The sequence below is a fragment of the Mustela nivalis genome (genome assembly GCF_964662115.1).
Source record: "Mustela nivalis genome assembly, chromosome: 8".
Classification (NCBI taxonomy): Eukaryota; Metazoa; Chordata; class Mammalia; order Carnivora; family Mustelidae; genus Mustela; species Mustela nivalis.
The window spans coordinates 26,406,998-26,425,076 of NC_139027.1; the positions used below are offsets into that span (position 1 = coordinate 26,406,998).

At 40.1% G+C, this 18,079-nt stretch overlaps 1 long non-coding RNA gene across 1 annotated transcript; it reads left to right on the top strand.

Annotated features, from left to right (window-relative positions):
• Nucleotides 1-7,915: 7,915 nt before the first annotated feature.
• On the top strand, nt 7,916-16,481 carry LOC309871094. The gene is made up of 3 exons (XR_014315029.1): nt 7,916-8,018; nt 15,315-15,435; nt 16,258-16,481. It is a non-coding gene; the product is annotated as an uncharacterized lncRNA (long non-coding RNA).
• The last annotated feature ends 1,598 nt before the right edge of the window (nt 16,482-18,079 follow it).

An 18,079-nucleotide genomic window follows, 5' to 3' on the forward strand; every position in this document is an offset into this window, starting at 1 on the left:
CTTCAGTAGGTAACCTTATTTGGAAATAAAGTCTTTGCAGATGTAATTAGTTAAATTAAGATGCAGTCATGCTGGATTAGCGTGATTTACAATCCATTCACTGGTGTCTTTATAAGAAGAGCAGACAGAGATGGACATGCGCGGGAGAGGCCACATGAAGACTGGGGCAAAGGCTGGCGTGATGTAGCCACAAGCCCACGAAGGCCACTTATTGCCAGCAACCACCGGTAGTCAGTAGATGCAAGGAAGCATTCTTCCCAAGAGCCTCTGGAGAGAGCATGGCCTTGCTGATGGCTTTAAGTTATATTTCTAGCCTCTAGAACTGTGAGACAATACATTTGTTTTTTAAGCCACTCAGTCTGTGGTAGTTTCTTATGGCAGCCTTAGATCACAAATACAGAACATAAGAATGACAATTTGAATCTATGATGGAAGTTTACTCCAGATGAAGTTTATATGAGAAAAGAGCCTACACATCATATAGTTAAAATTATACCCACGTAGGGGCACCTGGATGGCTTCATTGGTTAAATGCTGACTCTTGTTTTGGCTCAGGTCATGATCTCAGGGCTGTGAAATTGAATCCCGCAGAGGGGCTTAAATAGGTTCCATGCTGGGCATGTAACCAGCTTAAGATTCTCTCTTAAGATTCTCACCCCCCCTCATTTGCTTCTAGTTAAATAATAAAGTTATTTATTATTAAATATTTTAAATAGCCAACTATAAATATCAACATAATTATTATTTTAATACCTAATAATTAATAATTAAATAATAAAGTTATTTAACTAGAAGCAAATCCAGGTACTGTCCAGTTAGTTGTATCAACTGAGATTTTTGAAATAATGTGATTTTTTTTGTTTGTTTCTGGGCTCTGGTCTATAGGGTGGTGCAGGAAGAAATGGGTTTATGTTATTCTTTTTCAAAATAGGAATGGAAAATCTGGACCAAAAAAACCCCAATCACTTAAATGACCACAACATTTTATGAAATATCTAGTCAATCACCACAATCAGCACAACAAATTATGAAATATCTAGTCAGTTTCACAAGTTTTTACTTATAATTTGCTGAAGTTAAATTAGGCAGAAGGCAAGGGAAAATGTATTAAAATTTTGGTTTATAGGAAATGGTTAAAAAATGTGAAAAACATGCATTTATCTATAACCTAATAGCTGGGGGAAAATCTTTCTTAGTAATAATGTTTAAAAATTTGCATCTTGAGTCATTGGAGGAGGCAATTTTATATTTATCTTTTGGAGAGCTTCCCCCCACCCCAGGTAAATGATATATTTATGTGTTTGTGACCTGACCAATGAACTGTTTCCCCATCCTGAGTTTTGCTGCCAAAGTGATGTATTTAGTGATGGATAAGCGTTTTCTATCAGTTGGGGTTCCTAGTTGGAAGCTGCAGAATTGATCCTGACAGGGGAGTTTGCTGAAAGGATGTTAGTGGAGAGGACAATGCTCCTGAGAAAGGGGGCAGGCTGTAGGTAGGGGTGCTGTCTAAAGAGTCAGGGGGCATAGCAAGCAGCCCCCAGCCAGAATGACCTGGGCAGAAAGCTGCTTCTGCCCACACTGCAGCAGCCGGGTATGACCTCCAACTGTGCTCTATCTGTTGACCCCTTCAGGATGGGAGTCAGTGTGTGGAGAGTTGGCTTCTGATTGGCTGAGCTCAAATCACAAGCTTTGTCCCAGCTATACTTGGTAGAAGGTTGTGTTCCTTTCTTCCTTCACCGTGGAAAGCAGTAACGTGGCTATATTAATTTTCTAGCGTAGCAGTAACAAAGTACCACAGACTGGATGGCCTGAACAACACAAATGTATTTCCTGGAAGTTGCAGAAGCTGGAAGTTCCTCCATGTGCCAGCGGGGTTGGTTCCTTCTGAGGCCTGTGAAGGAAGGACCTCTGGTGTGTAGCCGATCACATTCTCCCTATGTCTTCGCAGTGTCTTTCTGCAGTACCTGTCAGGGTCTAGATTTTCAATTCTTGCAAAGACACCAATCACGTAGGATTAGGGCCCACCCTCATGACCTCATTTTAATTTACATCTTTAAAGATTCTATCTCCGAAGATGGTTACATTCTGAAGAACTAAGGAGTAGGACTTGAACATGTGAGTTTGGGTGGAGGGTCCCACAATCCAGCCCATAATACCGGCATTTCTCTTCCACGGACATTGACACGGTACAGTGCATGGGAGAGGTGACTCAGGCTAGAGATGGGGGTGCTCCTACAAAGAGGGATTAGATTCCAGGCAGGTAAAAACAAATGATAAATCTCATTCTACTTTTTTTGTGTGCCCATATTATGAAGTTAAAAGATCTTTTTAATGGTATCTATAGAAAGCTCGAAAATCTAAAAAAATACCAACCACATATCATAATATTCAGGGTTGGTAAAGGTGCAAAAAACCCCCAAACCAAAAAAACCAAAAAAACATGCTCTCTCTGCCAGTGGGAATGCAGGCTTTTATCTCCCTTCTTATCATTCTGTTTCTACTACTGCTAAAGTAGAGTTGTGCCACATAAATCCCTCTTCAAGAAGGAATTTGCTCCGACACCTGGGAGGCTCAGTTGATTAAGCAGCTGCCTTGGGCTCAGGTCATGATCCTAGGGTCCTGGGATCGAGTCCCACATCGGGCTCCTTGCTCGGCAGGGAGCCTGCTTCTCTCTCTACCTCTGCCTGCTTGTGCTCTCTCTCTCTTTGACAAATAAATAACATCTTAAAGAAAAAAAAGAAGGAATTTGCTCTTCAGCTGCAGGGAGAAGGAGGTTAGATCCTTTTCTGCTCTCGTGCCTTCAGGATCCAGCTCCACTTTCAGGCCAGGGCTGAGCACTTTCTGGGCAACCTCTGATAACTGAGCATGACAGGGGTACTAGGGCCTGTCCAGCACTAGCCTCCTTGAACAGGGACTCTTTGCTCTGGAGCAGCCATTTAGTTTGCATGAGGCTTGGTCAAATCCACATGGTGATCTGAGCTTTGCCCACCTGCCCCATCCTACCTCTTCCTCCTCTCCTGTCTCAGCCTTATCCTGACCAAGGCTTTCCGTGCTCCTAATTTCACCTCTGTCTGCATCCCAGAGGGTCCAATTCGCATTCACGTAACAGCCACACCCACACAGCACATATATGTAGTCATATTTTTGTTTTCTTGCTGTTCTCATGTTTCTTTGTAGGTCTTTGTTATGCTAATCATGGATTTGCAAACCACTGTTATTTTTCGAGGTCGAAAACCCTGTGGTTTTAATGTATTATCATTTGTTTTCTCTTTTACCATCTTACCCTTAATGATAGCATGAAAATTTTGTATGTTTTTCTGAAATCAGTTACGCTGTGTAATTGACAACTCACCATCTTCAAGCTTAATTTGGGACTACTTAATCCAGTGACTCATTGAAGACCTAGATAGGAACTGTGGGAGAGAGACAGACACAGACAGACTGGGAGACCACAGGGAGGTCTCCCCCTGAGTACTTGTATAGTAGAGCATAAAACTGAGTGGCTAGTGGTGGCCATGGCCTGTACTATGAACTTATGATCAGAGGAAGGTCTGCAGTTAGAATGAGGAACTGAGCAGATGAACAGAGGAAAACGGACTGGAATAGAGAAGACCTGTTCTGGTTCCCTACGAAATGGTATGGGTCAGAAGCTCACCTGGCTCCCAGCTCCATTCCTGAGTCTTCCCTCTGGGTTTGGTGCCATTCTTTAGAGGCTCTCCAATGAATTCCCTTGACTCTGCATGTGTTAGTTTAGACGGGGTTACCAAGCTTTGCGACTCAGGAAGTTATCACTATCACATCACATAAGCACTATGTAGAGCATAGTAGGAATTCAAAAAGTTTAACAAAATCTGCATCTTGTTACATTTTTTAGGTGCTTTTTTTTTTCTTTTTTTACTGTTTCTTCTCAGTGGTCACAAAACCTCTTTTATTATTTAAATGTATTCTCTTAAGCTGTAGATATATGGTAATACTACACACATTCTTTTGCAACCTGTTATCATTTATAAAATATTACTTAGAAAAAATAGCAGGGAGAGATGGAGGGAAAGAGGCAGAGAGAGGGAGTGGGCAACCTTACTATTGGACTAATGGAAAGATTTTCCTCTTCACTAAAGAATCAGTTTCGATAAAAGACTTTTGTCTACATGAGGAGTCCAATTTCCAGTTCCTTTGGTGGTGTAAAGTTTTAGGCTTATAGTGGGTAGGGGAACGAGACAGAGACGGCTCCCTTGATTGAGAGTTGACTCTGGACAATTCTGGAGAAGTTGTCACAGGAGTTTGAGTGACCTGAGAAGAAGGGTGGCGATCCTTATTTGGATGAGATTCCTAGATGACTTGGGAACATGGATTTCCTCCATATGTTTCCCAACATGGGCCATAATATTCCACAAAGAGTGCTGGAGGCAAAAATTCAAAGGGATTAAAATTGGTAGACATGGATGAGTCCCTTCTTATGATGATCCCATGATCCAAATATACTGAATAATGCTTCCTTCCCTAGCCCGTATCATGCTGGGTTTTCTTTTTGCCAAGAAAAGGCCTTTGTTTTTGCCCTACTTTTTCCAGATGTCTCAAACTCTTATGCTAATCTAGAGCCTTCAAAATGGTTCCCCTAGGGCAGGTCTCATCTTGCATCTGGACTAAAGGATTGACTGGACATCCATGCTCTGACCATATGTCTTAGAGCCAGCCACCTTCCAAGTTCTCTGAGATGATTCCTTTCCTTGGCAGCAATGTCTTATCTTTCTTAATCTTGTCACTCTCTGGAACAGGGCACTGGGGTCCTGAAACTTGTTCTTCTCATCATTTTGTTGCCATTTGGAAATGAGTGAGCTCTGCTTTTCAGCTCTTTTTCAGCTGTTGTTATTAATGACTCCAGACTTCTTCTCTGATCCTGGAATCTGTGACTGGAAAATGTAAGACTACAGAGAATACAAGCCAGTGGTGTTTTCCAAATGTGTATGTGCAGACTCTATTTCTTCTATGAATTCATGATGATGGTGCCCGCAAGGGCCAGAAGGATCTTCAGATGATCTCCAAACCCTTTTAACAGCTGATAAAACCCATATTTTATAAGTAACAAAGAAGGCATGTTTTTTTCATCTATGGCCTACACAGCTCATACTCAAGGGCCCCATGAGATTTCTGGTGGTGTTATCTCTCAGCTGTTATATTGACGGTACATGGTGAATCCTGTCACTTGGACATCAATAGAAAAGTGTGCACTTGACTACACTTTTAAGTGTAATGTCTAAGACAAGATAATTACAAGCAAACCTTACTAATTCTTGGTTACCTATTAATGGAAGAGAATAAGTAGGTGGGCTTATTTTGGGGAAAAAAGTGAATAATGCATCATTCTGTAGTGCCAGTAGCTCACACAAGTGATGGGAAACAGTGATAGACAACTGGGCTTTGGAGATCATTTCCCCTGGCTTTCAGTTCCAGTTCTGACTCTTTTTGATTGTTTGACTATGGCTTCATTAAGCTGGCAATAGTCATACCTATTTCATAATGTTTTTGCTGTAATTAAATATGATAATACTTATAATTCTAAGATATTATAGATTATATTATTTATAAACCATGTAGCAAATGTTTGTTGCCTCCTAGAGGCTAATTTATAAAAGTTTTTTGAGTACCTTCTATAAACAGGTGTTAAGTGCTGGGGATAAAAGGACAGATAAGTCAAAATGCTTGCCTTCAAGAAGGCTGCAGTCTAATTGAAGAGACAGGTCTACAAATAGACATTTTGAATGCAATGTGGTAAAGGCAATTATATGGAGAGACATACAAAAGTATAGAAACAGAGGAGACACACAATTAACCTGGAGATGGAGGTGGGATAAGGAGAGGCACTGGGACTATGTGCCTGAGCTGGGGATGAACCAGAAAACAATGAATAAAGACATGCAATGCACACATTTTCAAGATAATGTGATATTCAATATATGTGAGTTTTCCTTAATTTTTCCTGTCTTAACTCCCATTGAATCACCAACATTTTTCATATTTTTGGTCATTTACTGGTAATTCCAGGACTCAACTTGTTGGTGTTGGGGAAGGAGGGACCAAATTTATGGACCACCGTGGGTTTATCATTGCAAATTAAAATTCCTCAGATTGGTCTTTAAAATATTGACCACTAAAAGACTAAGAAGAAAAAAATAAGACTAGAAAGACATTAAAACTGGGAAATACTGGGTGTTATAAAATTAGATGCTGAGAAGTATAAACTGGAGGGAAAATTAAGGCAGTAAATATTACTCGTGTGTCCACATGTTTTAAATCTTGCTTTCCTGAGGTGGAAGCTGCCTAGCAACAGAGCCTCCCTGAGGCCCTGTTCTCCACAGCTGGTCGGCTCTTGAGGGTCTGAAGTTGCTGAGATCAGGGGTTATAGCTTGGGAAGGTCTCAGCTTAGAGCAGTTTAGTTGTCAGGATGCTAAGTCTCTGAAAGTCCTAGGACAGCAGGACCAAGGAGATTCAAGGCAGAGCTCTGGGAATTGGTTAATAACATGCAGCTTTGTTGCCAGTTAAGTAGATTTTTGTGGACTGGCCTTGGAGCTTTACCATCCTGTATAACTTTTGCTATTGGGTAAATTTATTTGGATAACCAACAGGGCATTGAGAACACAATTCAGCCATAAGATAAATTTAACTATGTCTTTTTCAGGCCATGAAGTGAATCTGTGGAAGTCTGGAGTTTGTACCTAAAATGCATAAGTGCCATTTAATGATTGTTTTTTCATTTTTGTACCCTGTTGCTAACACACTTCCTGAGTATAGTGTCTTTAGAATCCTTTCAATGACTTTTCAATGCACAGTTTGGTTGACTAACAAATCAAGTAGCATCTATGAGATTAAGTATATAGGGTACTTTGCTGAGTAGGTTTATCAAATAAAGCTCTGCATTTCAAGATGCTCACCCTGTAGTCTATTTCCAAGAACAAACCAACACTTGGGCCAGGTCTTCAGGAAATCTAAACATCTGGATTAAAAAAAAATGGCAGGAACAATCAATCATCCAATTTTGTCAACATGATGCCAAAGACCTAGATTATTGGAAAGGTTTCCCACCAGATGTTAGAAAGTCTGTGGATGTGTCTAGAATCAGGACTACAAACACAGCCCAAAGAATAAAATGCATCCACAGTTTTGCGAGTCCACATGCATTTTTGCTTTTCTAGTTGGGACAAGGAGAAACGAAGTTCAGATTTTGTGGAGATGGTGGAGGTTTGCTCCTGTAAGACAATCATTTCAGAATGAGAAAGGAATATTTAGATAGTTTTTGGGGAACACACTAGGTGCTAAGAGAAAGCTGCATAGGTTTTTGGCTACCTCTGCAGTGTAGACTACTGGTCTGGGATTGTGCCAACTGGGAAACACAGTTGTTTTGTGTAAAACAAACTGAACTTTTTGTATTATTCTGTTAAAAAAGCTCTTCTTTTGAGTTTTAGAATAAATTTGTGTTGCTTTTATAGCAAAGAAGGATAAATTTTAAGTGTTCCTAGCTACTATTTATTAAGCGCTTACTAAGTGGTTGGCACTATAGAAATTTTCTGTACTAAACCCAGTAAGTTAGGTACCATTACTAGCTTTCTTTTGAAGCCCAGAATGCTGAGGCTTTGAGAAGTTCTATAAAAGATTCAAAACTTCCCCACCCATAAGTGGCAGAGTTGGGTTTGAGGTCAGGCAGTTTTCTCCAGAATCTGCCACCTGCCTTTTCCCCTCAGCCAGGCTGTCTCTATTGTGACAACACTACCCTGAGGATCTGCGGCAAATCCAAAGCAGGTCAACAGTCTTCAGTAAAACAGCACTGGTGACAGTACAGCAACAATAGTAATGATTGATAAGTACTGAGGACTTACTGTATTGTAGTGGTTTTATTTTTATCTCTCATTTTCAGAACTCTTGCTCTGTTCCTACACTGTACAGATAAGAAAGCTAAAGTGGAGAGAGATTGAGTAATGACCAACATCACCTGGATCTTAAGTGGTGGAGCTAGTACTGACCCGGTGAATAAAATAAAACGCAACAAATATGCTTTTCATTGTATCAGATTGAAAATCATAGAAGTAATCATAGAAGTTTGTTGGGAACATACTAGGTGCTAAGAGAAAGCTTTTGATAATTAAATAGAATAGTCTCATATTAACATCAAATTGCAAGATTATTTTATGCAGTTTGAATAAAAGTGAAGGGTCGCATTGGTGAGGAAAAAATGGAATGTTTCAATGGGAAAAAAACTGGGTAAAGAATATAGAAAAGGGATAGTGAAAAGAAATAAGGGAGGATAGTCGACTATGGCAAATATTTCATTCCAATATAATCCAGCAAAATTGATGCAAAGAAAATTGATAAGAATAAAATAAATTTAAATTTGAGACGTTAATCTTTAAACACTGTGATTTTCAAAATAATGCCAACTAAATCATTTGCTACTGATGTCAGAAAACTCAGGTATTTGGGGAAGATGTCATTTAAAAATTATGCTTCTACCACATACTGGTTATGAATTATTCAATAAATGTGTGGGGGTGATATTGTTTACAGCACATTTCTTGCCAACTTCTGTTTGTCACTAAATTTTTTTTTAAACTTGAGGCAGCTTCATAAAGTAATTGGTAATAGAAACAGATGGCACTTTTTTGACCCTTTATTCTAGGCATTTGCAATCAGTTATAAGCAAGGTATGGGGACAGACAATATGCATTCAAATTAGCCCCATCTTTTTTTAGCTGCCAAAGAGTAGACATGGTCATAAAATTTGAGTGAAGAACCTCAGTCATCTAGTCTGATTCTCATATTTTATAGGTGAGAAAATGCTTGAGGTGAAATGACCAGCTCAAGGTCACAGAGGAAGTAAGGGGAACGGATCTCAGCCACTTAGTGTCAGTGATTGCTTGCCCCCACTCCCAGTAGCAAGGCTACATTTTCCATTTGGGGAGATTGAAGTATTCATATATTATATAAAATTAGGAAATATTTTAAGCATGAAAATAAACAAGAATAATATAACTTTGGAGCATCTTCCCACCCAGTTCTGTCAATAGTTAAAACATTGCCATATTTGGATCACCTTTAAAAAAAAATCATGACTGAGTTTAAGTCTTCTTTTATAGATCAGAATTGCTATATTCAATTTACATTGAAATGATAGCATATTAGCTGTGGATTCATTTGTAACTCTTTTTAAGTCTATTACACAAATACTCTCAATATCCTGAAAATAACAACAACAACAACAACAACAATAATAATATTATTATTATTACTGGTAAGAGTAACAAGTAGCCTTTATTGTTCTGCTTACTGTATGACAAGCACTTATTTTGCATGCATTGAATTATTATTATTATTGTTGTTATTTTAGAGAGGGAGGAGGGGAAAGGTAGAGGGAGAGGGAGGTAAAGAATCCTAAGCAGGTTCCACACCCAGTGTGTACCCTGATGCAGGGCTCCATCTCACAACGCTGAGATCAGGAACTGAACTGAAATCAAGAGTCGGATGCTAGCCCTGCTTCAGGCTCCATGCTCACCATGTCTGCTTGAGATTCTCTCTCTGTCCCTCCCTCAGCTTGCATACTCATGCTCTCTCTCTAAATAGATAAATAAAATCTTAAACCAAAAAAGAGAGAATTAGATGCTTAACTGACTGAGCCAGTAGGGATCCCACACATTGTATTATTTTATATAAAATCACATTTTGTTTTTGTCCTAGAGTTCAACTCCTTTTCTTCTAGACAAATTTATTCTCTTTTGTCATTATTCTTTTCAACCAAAATAGGACCGTGTCATATAGGCCTATTTTTTCCTATTGGGCCACATGGCCTCTGATAGCCTAAAAAGTGCCTTGGTATAGAAAGAGCCAGATGCTTTATTTTGGGGCTGGACATTGCTGCCTGTCAGTTCCATGACCTCAAGAGCAGAACTGGTGCTGGATTTCAGCCTCTACATGCCCCATTTATGGGAGCACTCTTGTTTAGGGGCAGTCGTTGATTTACGGTGGCTCTTCTGATGGCCAGAAAGAGAGGACTCTCAATCTGGGGAGTGAATCTGATCAAGACATGGCCGATCTAAAAGAGGAATACTGTGAGAACATTTGAATTTGGTTTTGGATGGGTTTATTGAACTTATGTTTGAATATGGGTTACACCCAATGATGTTCTGAAAACTGACATCAAAGAGAATGAGGAAATCACACTGTGAATGAAGGCTGGGCTGAGGAGAGGCTGGGAACCCATCCAGGTTTTCCTCCAAGAAATCAAACCTTCCTTGGAACAGATCCTAAATTGAAATGATTGGATTTCAAAGCACATTCCTCCTGAAAATGAGATGGACTTAAAGCTAAAGCAACCAGGTAGGAGGAGTGTGATAGGATGTACCACATGAAAGCTGTACTTGCCTCCAACTTCTTCTATATCATCTCCCTCTGGGACCGGAGTAAAATAAAGATGGTGATTCTGTCATCCACACTTACCATGTCCCTGATATTACATTTCACCCACGTGTACTCTTCACCTTTCCCCAAAGCAGACAGAGATCTTTCACATTTCAGGTTGTCTGTTCATGCCACTTACTTCCTGGCCTGGAATCCTCTTCCTTCCTCTACCTGGAAAATGCCTACTACAGTCAAGTTCCAGGAAACACAAGTCAGGAACAAGGTGCTTAAAAATAAGTGCAAATCTGGAGAGATAAACAAAATATATATTTAGACTATTCAAATTTGGATAGGATCTCAAATGTCTAAACTCAAAAAACTGGTACATAGGCTGTTCTCAAGAAATATTAATGGAATGAGTGAAGCAGATAATGCTGTGTACATGTAAGAGACTTGATAATTTTGTGTTGGATTATAAGGTCTTCTGCAATCTTTTATCTGCAGTCAGGTTCCTTTATTTGGCTCTATCCACTAGATTTTGAGATGCTGTGTGCAATGCCTTGCCTGAACTGAGACACAGTGATCTGTGAAATCACAGATTATATATGTCACCAGCAGCCTGGTGTGCCTGGGATGACCCCAGGCACTCATATACCTGACAAGTATTTCTTTACTCCTGTTGTGCTCATTTACTTGAGGGTCTTGACCTCAGTCTTCTTTCTTGCTCTGGCATTCTAGCTCCTGGCTGGAATTTGGAAACTGCCCTGAGCCCTGATAGACTTAACTAGAGCCTGGACCCACTTGGCTGTGTCTTGCTTTTGGCCCGGGGTGTGGATCATGTCGCCTTCTGTCTACCAAAGTTTCTGCTTCCACAGATAGCACTGGGAATTGAGAGGCTCCAGTCCTCTCTGATATGGAACATTCCTGTGCTGCACCATAGTGCCGTAGTCAAGGGCGCAGGCCCTAGAATCAGATGGACCTGGGTAAGATTCTAGCTCCTTTATATTTAAGTTTAGTCAAGTTTTTCAACATCTCGTGTAAATTGGAGCTAACAGTAAATCTTCATATTGTAAGGATTAACTAATAATGTAGAGAACACTCAATACTGTGCCCACAGAAGTGATTAACATCTCTTTGATTTCTAAGGTTAAGACCACTGGTCCAAAGCCAGCTGAATACTGGTTACTGGGATGGATACTTGCCTACTTGGAATCTGGTTATTGACCTGCAGAGGTCAGACCTACTGTGAAGTAAGCGATTCTCCTTCTAGTGTATCTTCTTTTTGTTTCTCTGTTTTCTAGTCCGATTCTAACAAGGAAAGGATGGGAGGAGCACAGAAGCATCTATCCGTCTCATAATTTGCCTTGGCCATGCTAAGACAAGAAAGATTGATTATTTTAGAACACAGTAATTAAGTAGGCAGAATACAAACTGCCAATAATATCAACAAAGCAATTCATTAAGCAGAGTTGGTGCACTTGGTTAATAAACTGACTCTAAACAAAAGTTTGCCATGGGCAAGCCAAAATTTTGCATAATTCCTCTAAAGATGAGGGACAGGTGACTTTATTTTTAAAGTGTTTCTAGATATTACTCAAAAATGAGTATGGAATAAATACTCTTAGAAATGAATCAGGATATTTCTCTAGAAGGAGTTACCCCTTAAAATGGTACTCGAATTGTGAGGAAATTTCACTTGTGCTCAGCACATTTCATTGTCTCCTTTCAGTGATGTGGTAACTCCGACTCTTTTTTTTCTTTTAATTAATTTATTTATTTGACAGAGAGATCACAAGTAGGCAGAGAGGCAGGCAGAGACTGAGGGGGAAACAGGCTCCCAGCTGAGCAGAAAGCCTGATGCGGGGCTCCATCCCAAGACCCTGGGATCATGACCTGAGCTGAAGTTAGAGGCCTTAATCCACTGAGCCACCCAGGCACCCCTCAGTGATGTGGTAAAACAACCACACATCTTGGAGTCAGAAAGACATGGCTTTGAATTCCATTCCAACATAAACTTAGAATCACTGGACCTCAGTTTTCTCCTAGGTGAAATAGCTTTAGTTTCCTCTATTTTTTCAAATGGTTGTATGATTAAATGTGATAATATATTGTGGTTAAATATGATAATGTATTCTAAGTGATTTGCATCGGGCCAGGTCCAGTTTCTACTCTTTTATCTTTGCCTTCCAAATCTATATGGAAGGCATACTTACATTGAATAAACTTAGGGAAATCACACATTTCCTCATCTGAAAGCTGTTCTGCATTTATCCCCCCCATACAAGAAACATCGATGTGCTCTAATATTATAGCAAAGGGCTTGCTGACACTGTGATCCATTCTACTTTGGGGCAGTGCAATTCACTTTTGGGGTGGGGAGGAGGATAAGGGAAGTAAAGTGATTGAACTCATTGACTTGGAGGAACAGGAAAAGGAGGGTTACTGAGCATGTGCTACTATGAGTGAAGTTGTTACCATAGACTATCCATTGCACAGATAATCACTGAGTGCCTAGTACAAGTAAGGCACTGTTCTTGGTGCCGAGGATACAGCAGTGAACACAACAGGTCAAGTCCCTGGTCTCAAGTTGTTTAAGTGTTAGTGGACATCTGTGTAACTCACGTAACTCAGTAAAGTGTAGAGTGCTATTGACAGTGGTCATAATGTTAAGAAAAATAGAGCAAAATATGAATGATGAGGAGTGCTGGGATGGGTGCAGTATTTCTATCTTACATAGTGTGGCCCAGAGAAGGACTCTGATGACATTTGGGCAGGAGTCTGAAGGGAGTGAAAGTGAGTTTGGAGATATTGAGCCCAAGAACATTCCATGCAGAGAAATAAGTTGCAAAGGTTCTTGAGGATGGAGGGAACATGGACTTGTTAGAGACTATCGAGGAGATTGGTGTGACTGGAGCAAGACTGAACCCTTAAAAGGGGGGCTCAGAGAAATGAGGCACGAGTGGGCTGTTGTTCCCAGAAGAGCGGTTTGCAAATGTGTGGGATATTTTCGGTTGTTGGAATGAATGGGATGTGGTATTGTTACAGAATGGATGGAGATCAGAGATGTTGGGTATACTGCAATAAGTGGGATGGTCCTGCACAGTGAAGAATTGTCCTACATCTTGTCCAACATTCAAGTATCTGAATGGGTATACTTGTAGTATAGGGCTGCCGCATACAGTTGTGTAGATTGTGGATTATGGGATTTTTGGGAGCACCACTGACATAGCTCTGCCGGGCGTGGTGACCCCATATGACAATGTTGTAGACAATATGTATAGATATAAGTGACCCGCTTGCACACAGGTAAAGAAAACTTTGTAATTTTCTGAGTTTGCACCCTAACTCCATTTTACATATAAACAAAAAGCTTATATTTTGCAGCATTATATAATTTCTGAATTTCTTAGGAATGCAACTACTGTATAAATACAAGAAACTTTACCAAGAATTGTTCCCTATTGTATCAGTCAGGTTTCAGTAAGAAGAGTGAAATCCTATGGTAATTTAAGCAGACAAAATTTATTAATCTAAAGTATTATTAACTATAACATGGAATGAGAATGAGGGATTGGTTGGTAAGAACAGAACTCAAAGAAATAAATGAATGGCAGATATAATGATCAGTACTATCTCTAGTTAAGAGAGAACATACAAGGAAGAACCACCACTCTGGGTGAGGGGATGTTAAGAGACACTATTTGTTGAACAACACAATCATGAATTACTGAATGGTAAAGAAGTTGCTTTTGCACTGGCAGAACTTGCTGGAACTTGCCAGAAAATCAGGTGCTGGGGAAAACCTTTCTATGGAAATGTCTCTCTGAGGCATTCTGCTATGAGACTAAATAAGAGGTATGCCTGAGGAACGGTTGTCTGCTGGATGTCTGACTGCTGTTCATTGCCTGAGCTAGCTAAAGCCCTGGGGGAGGAAATAGCTTATAGGTTCTATCATAGTGGCTTCCAGAATCATTTTGTCTGAGAAGAGAGAATAAATAACCCAATCTCTGCTCCCCCCACCCTCTTATCTTCTGCAACTGTCTTCTGTTGATCAAACTCAACTGGAAACTAGCAGGCTAGTGAGTTTGGCTCATTCTGACCACAAGAGTCAGCTAGCTGAGCCAAAGACCAGAGCAGAGAAAGATCTATAATGGATTTGAATGGGAAGCAAATGGACAATATAGAATTGGATCAATTCTAAAAAAAAAAAAAAAAATTAAAATAATGACAATTGCCTCAAAGTCCTCTGTTTGATTTGTTATTGCATATGAGATAACTCAACAATGAAGCTTATTCTAGAAGACATTTTTGAAAGGTAAAATGTCCCCATTTATGACTTTATGACCCCATAAAGGGCTGGCAGGCCTAGAGAAACTCTGCTATGCTTCTTTCCTGAGCTGTCTCACACTTTCTGGCCCCAGGGGCCGTGCTCTTCCCCTCTCCCCTCATTACCCTAGAACTTGCACTTCATATTTGTAATTGGGACCTTTAATATGAGAGATCCATCCAGATTTTAATCTTCTTCCATCTATGTCATCAAAACATCACATTATTCTCACATGGAGTTGAACTAATTTGAAGAAGAGATTTATGCCAAGCCACTCGTGTGTATTAGCCATTGTTGCTAAGGGAAACAATTTTTCTTTCTTAAATCTCACAAACATCTTTAAGTGTTTCAAGGCTTATCATTTAAAAGTGGGATTAGAACTATTGTATATTCTTAGCCATCTCCAGAGATGGAAAAGGACCAATGAATCATAACCATGTGCTTATATTGATATGAAGCTTTCCAGTTGTGGAAAGATAGAAAAGGCTATCTTGAGAGACAGTGAGGTCCCCCTCATCATAAGTGTTTGGCTATTAACTGTAGAGGGAAGTTGTAGAGCAGATTTAAGTTTTGGGTGTATGGTTGACCCTATTATCTTTTTCAGATCCCTGCCAATGCTGAAACTCCCTGATAGTGTATGATGAACTTTTCCTTCGTCTGGGTTCCTGAGAGATAATTAACAGAGTAGAACTCTCCAGCAACCCCCTAATGGAAACACAGCCTAAGTGAGAATGAACTTTTGAACTACTCAGGTTTTGGGATGATTTTTACTGCAGCATGGGTATGCTGGTGCTCCAGCATGGGTATGGCTGGGTACCCAGCCAGCCCTGATGGATACAGGCATCCTTCATAACAAACAGAGTTAGGGTTTACTCCCTTTCCTGATTCTTCTACCCAGGGCACCATTTCCTAAGGACCCACTGTTCATCAAGAAAATCTACTGGATCCTAAAACAGACAGCCTGGCCACTTAAATCTCAGTTTGTAGAATATGGTTTATCTGTGGTTCCATTCACCGTTCCAAACACTTCCCATTTTAACCCAAGCTATTTCCTTGGGGATAGAGCATATACTACTCTTCTGGCTTGTGTACCTGCAGCTTTAGGTGGAGGAAGGCTTTGCCTCCAAACCTCACTCTGGAGACCTATCCCTGCAGAGGCTAGTTTGCATAATCTCCCTGCCAGTGTATGAGCACCAGCTAGTGCCAGTCTCTGAGCTTGAACACTCTCTACAGTGGCGTCAGAGTTGATGAGTGCTCACGAGAGGATGAGATCGAATTTCCCAGTTTTTCTAGGTTAGCCTGACATGAAGTCTAGAGTTCAAGCATGTACTAAAACTTATACTCAAAATTATTAGTTTTAGATGCACTCTTTCTAAGGAAAATAACTCAGGAGTGCTGTGAAAGGGGCCTGGGGAGACTAATACCTTCTGAGAACATCTAGGTCATGATGTTCATGTCATAAATCATATGGGGCAGCTGCGATTCTTACAAACTAATGGCTAAGAAATTTACCTCCTTTTCAGTGACTTCTCAGTGTCTTCCTACAGGCAAGCACCCAGGGGCAATCACAAGCCGGCGTGAATCATGGAGCACAACTGCGTGTCCCTCATTTGTTGTAGGGCTCTGTGCAAGGAGAGGACAAGCAAGCAGGAACGAAGAGGGCGGCTCTCATGTCCTTGAGCCACTATCAACAAATTGGAGATAATTACAGTCAGGACACTTGAGAAATTGAACCAAAAAGTTCATCCTCTGATATTGAATTTTAAGGTGATTTTTAGTCATGTAACAGGGTAAAAGGAGGTCAGTTTGAAAACATGGCAAGGTAGGAATGTTGGTGTGAGGTTTTCTAGAGCAACTTATTTAACTGGGAGATTGCCTGAGAACCTTTTAAGAAATACCAGGAGGTCTTGAAGAATTGTTTCATTTTCTCCAATATTTGTTTCCTGTGAAATTTATTCTGCTGAACCTTCAAAACAGAAATAAAAAGAATGGGAAATATATTCTTTTTTTCATTTTCAGTCAATGACTGTGACATAAAAAATTCAGATTTAGTACATTGTCACACCCCCCAAATATACTGGCCCTTATTTTATCTTGCAATTTGTGTGGACTCCAAGAAGCTGCTTCTCTTCCTGAATTTTGTGTGTATTGATCCAGAATAATTTTTTGATTATTTTTAGATTGAAGGCACAAGAAACGTTTCCATTTAAAACACAAGAGAGAAAAAAAAAGACATGAGGCTGTAGCAGGATCGATAACTGAAAACCTTTTTTCTGACAGCACAAGTATTGTGGTGTATTTTGTTTTAATTTAAAACAAAAAATTGGAAATGATTTAATTCCAGTTTATATGTCTTGTCTTTACCATGTGGCATGTAACAGAACACTTAAAGATGAGATATTTTATTCTTTATTAAATGACTGGATAAATTAAACTGTATTTGTAAGTAACTCATTTGTGCATCTGTGTGTGTGTGTGTGTGTGTGTGTGTGTGTGTTTACAGAATTCAGTGACTTTGTATCCTGTGACCACGATGACATCGTATCTCCCTCCCCTCACCCTCAAATTACTCAACAAGATGGATGTCCTATAGATAACAGCTTCAGTTCTAATGGAAAGAAATTATTTATTGGACGAACTACAGCGTGTTCAAACTGCTAAATGAGTAACAAGGATTTGTAAAGAGCCGTAACAGACTTGAAATCAGGAATTGTGGGTTCAAGTCCCAGCTCTGACATTAACTGCTGTTAACCTGTCACTGAGACCCTTGAGTCTTAGTTTCTTATCTGTGAAGAGGAGGTGATAACATTTCTCAAATCTACTCTGTCTTGCCTGATTTTTCAGGGCATGCTCTTCCATTTACATAGAACAGTCTTAGGGCCTTCCTGCCTACTTCTGCCCAGCAAACTCATTTGGAGCATCAAGAATCCAGCGAAGCAGCTTCTTTTCCTCTCCAGCCTCCCAAGTAAACTTGAGTGTGTCTTCCTTAGAGACACCAAGGGACTTTGCATTGCCTCTGACCTGGGAGGTTTCCAGACATCCTGGGACTCTCTTTGCTTGGGAATCTCCTTGACTAACCCTCATGCTCCAGGATGGGTGGCGTTGGGTTGTGTGCCTACTCCTTTCTCTCTGCAATGCCCGGCAAGGCTAGGTGCACTTGACAAATGTGTGTGGATTGAATTGGTGTACACACCCGCCTGTCTTAGGGCTGCTGTTGGTTGTTCTGAAAACCACAAGAAGAGAGAGAATTAGCTATTTAAAGAAATAATAGTGATGCTTTGAAAATATCTTTGTTGCTTCTGGATTTCTTTCTGCTTGCACAGCTGGATGCATGGGTCACGGCAAATCTCACCATCTCCAAGTTTCAGA